Here is a 7,896-nt window from a genome sequence, read left to right as displayed (position 1 = left end):
AAGCATAAGGTAGGATGCCATCGTACTCTTTGCTCAGTCAAATGATACTAATGCCATCAGATCATCATCGGCACCTTCATCATCACCAAAGTCATTACCTGTATCACCATCATCAGACTGCTCTTTATCTACGGACTCATCATCAGAATAACCCATGTACCTCTTGTCGTCCGTGGGGACGTCATCATCCGGTGGCTCATCAAAGTTAGGTCCAATCCGCAGCATAGTCCGGGCATGATGCCCAAGTAGATAGTCTAACTTGAGAACACGAATTTCTTGTTGGGTGGCTAGATGCCCCCTAGTCTTTAGCTGCAACATAGTGAGTCCATATATCCAGGCTGTGATCTCATCATTCCAAGCTTGACTCTCGGGCATAGTCAAAGTGACACCATGAGGAGCAGGTCCTTTAGTATGGGAAAAATCTACTCGTTTGAGACCAACAGGTAGTCTATAATCAACCTCCTTTTCAGGTACATCGTCCTGCCTCAGAAACCTAGTCAATATCCCACTGAAACCATATCGATGACCCCCAAAAACTTTGGCTTTCCTTATCGCAAAAAATATAATAGCGCTAACATTCAACTCCACATCTTCACGTATAAGAGCATAGATGATACAAACCCTATCATAAGTCACCTTCATTATATGAGTGACATGAACAAGGCAGGCATAGATGATTTTTACATATAAATGAGCCTCTCAATTTATATGACTAAAAGGAAGGGACACATGAGTACAATCCTCTTTGTGACAAATCCATCTAGCTGTCGAACAAGTGCCACATAAGAGATGACGGATATGCTGATATGGTGGATAGTAATAAGTCTTTTCACTGGCTCCACATCCACATCGAGTATACCTAGCAGCTCATTCACAGTATTAGCAGTAAAAGTTATCACACGACCCCATACCTCAACCTCAACATCTTTATTTTTTGGGTCCTAATTTTCATAGAATTCCCTCACAAGGCTTAAGTTACAGTTAGCTGGCTGTTCAAATAGGAAATTTATGTTCAGCGCCTAAATTCTTCGAACCATAAATGGATACTCTTTCACCAGGCTTGCCCTATCAATGAATTGATCAGCTAAATATTTTGACTCTTTATGTTGAGAATACTATTTTCTCCCTACTTTAGTCACTACCTTATCCCGAACCTCTTAGGTTAACCCCATGGAATATGTGGGGATGGGGGCACACGATCAGCATGACGACTCCTTTTATTTCTATACTCAGAAGTACCAACTACATTCTTCCCCTTGTTCCTTTTTTGATGGCTAGACATTATACCTATCAAGCATAATAGCCTACAAACACATAAAGCAAACACCTTAAGAACTAATAATCACTAAGTGTGGAATTTACCCCACACTTAGTTGCTAGCACAAGTTTACAAAAGAGGGACCCAAGGTACTTGGACTTCCCTTGTTCAACATAACTACCAACCTCACGCATCCAACATCACACATAAAAAGACATTTTAGAGAATTGGCAATTCATAGTGTTGTCTCAATAGCCTTGTAGACTACTCATTTGTACAAAACACATAGCCATTCAGTAGAACTTTACCACTCTTTAACACTCTTACATATGTGTATTCAACATGTTAAACCTGACCTTATGTCAATCTCACATAATTAAGACATTTATAGCTACCACTAAGGTGGTGTGAGATTGAGATCTACCCTATACTTAATTGCTATTATGTAGTGAATCAAGCACATCCTAAATTATTGAAATCCAATGCATGGTGCAGAAAAATACTCAATTGTCTATCAATTTCAATTTCAGGACCTTAGCTAAACCAAATCAATTAAATCAAGAATCACTTCTATTCCTACATTAGCATTATACGTGAGAACTAGCAAAGCAACAACAACATAGAAACATATCACCATCACCCCCAAATGCTCTCCAACAAGACTTTAAATTAATATTCAATAGAAGTTTAAACAATCTAAGCATAACACCTTAGACATTAAACTTTGATTTAAGCTAATTTCATATCACAAATTTTAACGAAACAAACTTACTTCATCATGTAGAGAACTTGGATCCATAAGACTAAAAATATATCAAAAATTGCCTTGGTCTTAGTTGAAAAAATGAAGATGAAGTTTGAATATTGTTGTTATTACCAAGAAGGGACAAGATTTAAAAGGGAGCAAATTTAGGCTTTGGGAAATTAGGGAGGCACGACGGCTAAGGTTAGGGTAAAGTTTGAATGGAGGTAAAGTTATATCTATAGAGGTGAAAGTGAGGGGTCCAATTAGGATTAAAATTACATAGAAATAGGTAATCAATGCAACACATCGATAATTACATTGAAAAAACAACACGATACATCGAGTCCGCATTATTTCACTGAACTTTGCCTCAAAAAATTTATCCAAGTATTACCAAGTGATCACCGATGCGATGCGATGTGTAACGTGTTGTAGGGCTAACGCGATGCATTGACATCATGTCAATTCACTAGAAATAGCCCTAGAAAATTTTTCTAAGTGTGGGCATGATGGACATCGATGAGATGTGTCGACTTAGCGTCGATCTACTAGAAATTGTATCCAAAAAATTTTCTAAGGCCAATTTTCCATATTTTTAGACATCTTTTCTTCCCACTTACCTTTTTCACCACGTATCACCTATTTACTTACTCAAAGGTCTATGTTCACCCTTTTCTTATCTTCTCTATCTCCATCATGTTTTTCATTCCTGCACATCAACCAAAAACAACAAAATTGCGTAATAAAAAGTGGGTTGCCTCCTACCAAGAGACTTATTTTTAGTCGTGGAATGACTTATCTTTTTGCATTTTTCTTTTTGTCCTTAACAACTAAAAATTAAACTACCTATTACATTACATTTGTGGGTTGCCTCCTACATAGCGCCTTATTTTACGTTGTGGCACAACTCAGCTCAGTATCACTCATCATTAAAAGTGATGGACATATTGTGGTTGTCTCCATGATCAGCCCAGTAGTGCTTCACATATTTTCCATTTATTAGAAACTTCTTAGTCTTCTCTTTGTTCTATAATTCAACTACTCTATGAGGTGTCATTTGTACTACTTTGAAAAGTCCAGACCACTTAGACCGCAATTTGCCAGGAAATAACTCTAACCTTGAATTAAATAGCAAAATAAGTTATTCGGGTTCAAACACTATATCTTGAATTTGTCTATCATGCCATCTCTTGGTTTTCTCCTTGTACAACTTTGTGTTCTCCTAAGCGTGGAGACAAAATTCATCAAGTTCAATAGGTTGCAACAATCTTTTTTCTCCTGCAGCGTTAATCTCAAGATTCAACTTTTTGATAGCCCATTAAGCTTAATGATCATGCTCAATAGGCAAATGACAAGCTTTACTGTAAACTAAGCGATATGGGGAACTACCAATGGGTGTCTTATAAGCTATTCGGTATGCCCATAATGCATCATCTAGCTTTTCTGCCCAATCTTTTCGTTGCCCATTAATCATCTTATACAGTATTTTCTTTATCTCATGGTTAGAGACCTCAACTTGTCCACTCATTTGTGGATGATATGCAGTGGCCACCTTGTGCCTAACATCATATTTAGCTAAAAGATTCTTAAACCAAGTGTTAATAAAGTGCGTACCTCTATCACTGATTATAGCTCTTGGAGTTCCAAACCGAGAAAATATTTGCTTCTTCACGAAGTTTAGCACTACTCTCGCATCATTAGTAGGACAAGCTGCAGCTTCCGCCCATTTAGATACGCAATCAACCACCACTATAATTTACAAATCACCATTTGATGGTGGGAATGGTCCCATAAAATCAATCCCCCAAACATCGAATACTTCCATTTCAAGGATGTTGTTTAGGGGCATCTCATGATGCCTCAAAATCATTCCCAACCTCTGGTATTGATCACAAATCTTTACAAAAGCTACCGCATCTCAAAACAATATAGGCCAAAAGAAATTAAATTGCAACACTTTTTAAGCTGTTCTCTCATCTCCATAATTTCTACCATAGGGAGATGAATGACACTTTTTTAACATTTGTGGGAATTCAGCTTCTGGAACACATCTTCGTATAATTCCATCCAGCCCCTTCTTGAAAAGGTAAGGCTCATCCCACGTATAAGCACGAGAATCATGCAACAGTTTCTTTCTCTATTAAATTGGACTTTTAGGAGGGTAAAAGCTACTTGCCAATAGATTCACAATGTCCGCATACCAAGAGACTTCACACTCCTTAATAGACAATAATTTTTCATTTGAGAACTCTTTCTGAATGCAGAAAAAGTTATCAATAACATAATCATGAGTTTATAACCTTGACAAATGGTCTGCAACTTGATTTTCTACTCCTTTACGATCACGAACCTCTAAGTCAAACACTTACAGTAACAAAATCCACCAGATCAATCAAGGCTTTGCATCCTTTATATTGAAAAGATATTTGATGGCCGCATGGGCAGTATGAACAATAACCTTTGTGCCTACCAAATAAGTTCTAAACTTATCAAACACATACACCACCATTAACATCTCTTTTTTAGTGACTGTATAATTCATTTGGGCATCGTTCAAGACTTTACTAGCGTAGTAAATAGAGCAAAATGCCTTGTCTTTTCTTTGCCCCAAAATAGCTCCTACAGCTACGTCACTAGCATTACATATCAATTCAAATGACAATTCCCAATCTGGAGAAATCAAAATAGGTTCTTCAATCAGCTTTTTTTCAGCTTCTCAAATGCTTCTTGACAATCTACCACAAAATCAAACTTGGCCTTTTTTGTAACAGTTTGCATATCGGGCTTGCAATCTTCAAAAATTCATGTATAAACCTACATGCCCCAAGAAGCTTCGCACTCCCTTCACTATGAATGGATGTGGCAACTTTTCAATCACTTCAATTTTGGCCCGATCTACTTCAAGTCCCTTGCATGACACTTTATGGCCAAGGACTATCCCTTTATTTACCAAAAAGTGACACTTCTCCCAGTCCAGCACAAAATTTGTCTCTTCACATCGAGATAGGACTCGATCTAAATTCTGCAAGCATTTATCAAAAGAATCACCATAAATAGAGAAATCATCCATGAATACCTCGACAAATTCTTCTACTATGTCATAGAGGATTGCCATTACAAATCTCTGAAATGTCACAGGTGTATTGCTAAGGCCAAAAGGCATGCATCTGAAGGAATAAGTACCATATGGGCAAGTAAAATTCGTCTTCTCTTGATCCTCAAGAGCAATGGTAATCTGATTATAACCTGAGTAACCATCAAGAAAATAGTAGTGCTCCCACCCTGCCAACCTATTTAATATCTGATCAATGAATGGGATGGGATAACGATCTTTCCTTGTGGCTTCATTTAGCATTTGGTAGTCAATACAGATTCTCCATCCAGTCACCATAAGAGTGGGTATTAGATTATTTGCTTCATTAGTAACCACAGCCAGTTAATGACCTCTTTCCACACCACATCTTTTATCACTGATTCAACTTGTATTGTTACTGTACTCTTGGCTTGAAACCTTCCTCCATGTGTATTTTGTGCATGCAAAAAGCTGGATTTATTCCTGTAATGTCAGATATTTACCACCTAATCGCCTTCTTTCTCCTTTTCAACACTGTTATTGCTTTTTGTACTTGCATATCAGATAATCTTGCAGATAAAATAACAGACAAGGTATCATTATCACCAAAGTAAGCATATTTCAAGTGAGGAGGAAGGAGCTTAAGCTCTAATTTTGGAGCTTCATCAATTGAAGCTTTAGGGGATGGACTATTGTCCTGTTTGGTGGGTCAAAAGGTAATTTTCTTGTTTCAATGACCACCAAATTCATGACTTAAACTAATGCCAACATTTCTACATTTCCATAAAGATCATGACCTACTAAAACTCACTCTAAGGGATCATCTAACAATAATAACCTCTGATCAGACTCAAGATCTATAATAGATATAGCAGACAAATCCTCATATATAGCTGGCAATTTTAGTGCCTTATACATATCAAAGACCTTCACTTTATTGTGCATTGTCATTGTCATTTTCCCTACTACTACATCAGTTAATGACTATCCCATTGCTAAGAAAGGTCTTCCTAAAATAAATGGAACAATAGGATCAGCTTCAAAGTCAAGAATTACAATATCCACCAAAAAGATTAAGGATCTCACTTGCACTAAGACATCTTCGATAATACCATTAGGCCTAGCGAGGGACCTGTCTACCAATTACAAAACAATAGCAATGGGTTTGGGACTCCCACGACCCATCTTCCAGTACCAAGATATGGGTATAAGATTAATGCTATCCCCCAAATCACATAATCCACAAGCACTAATGGTCTGTCCAATGGTAATCTACAGTATTAAACTACTTGGATTCTTTAACTTCATGGGAAATTTGTTTTGAACCTTGGTGTGCACTCCTCCTTAAGTGCAACTATTGCATACTCGGTCAACCAATTCTTATTTGTAACTATATTCTTTAGGTATTTCATATATTTTGGAACACTCTACAGAATGTCAACAAGAGGAAGATTTACATGAACCTATTTTAGAAGATCTAAGAACTTCTTATAACTTACCTTCTCTTGTGCTTCCTTGCCCTTTGAGGAAGGGGTAAAGGTAAAGTTTTCTTTTCCATGTGAATTTTATCACTTGCCGCTTTTTTTGTGACTTTTTTCTCTGTATTGTCTTTAGAACTATCATCAGTGACTGTAGGACTATCTTGCTGTTGAACTATCTCCTTGGTTTGCAACCTACTCTTTGTTGTAACTGCATTCACCTGCTTTAGATTTACCTCTGTATTGCTAGGTAATGCTCCTTGAGGTCTTGTATTCTATGCTCCTACAATTTGACCAAGTTAAAACTCCAAATTTCTAGTAAGCAATTGTTGACTCTTCAAATCTTCTATAAATTGTGCTTGTTGAGTCTTTATTTCTGCTGTAAACTATGCCTGTTGAGCCATACACTACTTTATTAACTCCTCCATATTGCTTGCTTGAGTAGTCTCCTAATTATTCTGAGTTGGCTATTGATTTGGTTGCACTGTCCCCTTATACTGATTTATATTATGCGCCTGATTTCCACCCTATGAGAAATTAGGATGGTTTCTCAAGTTGGGATTATACGTGTTATCGAAATTCTATTATCCTTGACGATTTATATTCCCCACGTAGTTGATAGAATTCGGATTAGCCGTACAAGCATCTGCTGTATGCTCACCACTTCCACAAATCTCACACCAAGAATTTTCCTGTTAGAATGCATTAGCTGTAGCTGCTATTTGTGTAACTCCCAACTTTATACTATTAAGATGAGTAATCATATGATTTTTCATTGCTGCGATCAGTGCTTGTAACGTAGTAAATTGGTCTACCTCTAATACCCCTGCAACCTTTTTAGGAGCACTCCTAGAATCAGCATGCCAATCAGAATTCCCTTTGTGAAATCCAATTCAGCAGTGTGTACAATTCTTCATAAGTCTTTTCAAGATGCTGTCTACCTTTTGCTAAATCCAAGAGAATCTTCGTATGTGGCTTCAATCCCTCAATAAAAGTATGAACAAGAACACTGTTGGATTGATGATGGTGAGGGCAATTTATGACCATACACTTAAATCTCTCCCTAGCTTGGTAAAGATCTCTCCTTCTTTCTATATGAAACATAAGATCTCGCTTCTCAAGCATGTGATCTTCCTAGATGGAAAGAATCGAATAAGGAACTTCCAATCTAGATCTTTCCATGAAGTGATAGAGAGTGGTGGTTCAGCATATAACCACCTTTTTGCTCCCCCCATTAGGGAAAAAGGAAAGAGTGTCAAGCTAACATAATTAGAACTTATCCCTTCAGGAATGTAAGTATCTCTTATTTCCAGAAAGGTCTATATGTGCTGTTGTGGATCTT

At 37.3% G+C, this 7,896-nt stretch overlaps 1 non-coding gene across 1 annotated transcript; it reads left to right on the top strand.

Annotated features, from left to right (window-relative positions):
• The first annotated feature begins 7,572 nt into the window (after window positions 1-7,572).
• LOC124899791 lies at window positions 7,573-7,678 on the top strand. Its single transcript, XR_007057355.1, has one exon. It is a non-coding gene; the product is annotated as a small nucleolar RNA R71 (small nucleolar RNA).
• Window positions 7,679-7,896: the final 218 nt, after the last annotated feature.

The sequence above is a fragment of the Capsicum annuum genome, chromosome 6 (assembly GCF_002878395.1).
Source record: "Capsicum annuum cultivar UCD-10X-F1 chromosome 6, UCD10Xv1.1, whole genome shotgun sequence".
Lineage (NCBI taxonomy): Eukaryota > Viridiplantae > Streptophyta > Magnoliopsida > Solanales > Solanaceae > Capsicum > Capsicum annuum.
The sequence above is the reverse complement of the archived record's forward strand: the minus strand, read 5'-3'. Positions and strand labels throughout refer to the sequence as shown.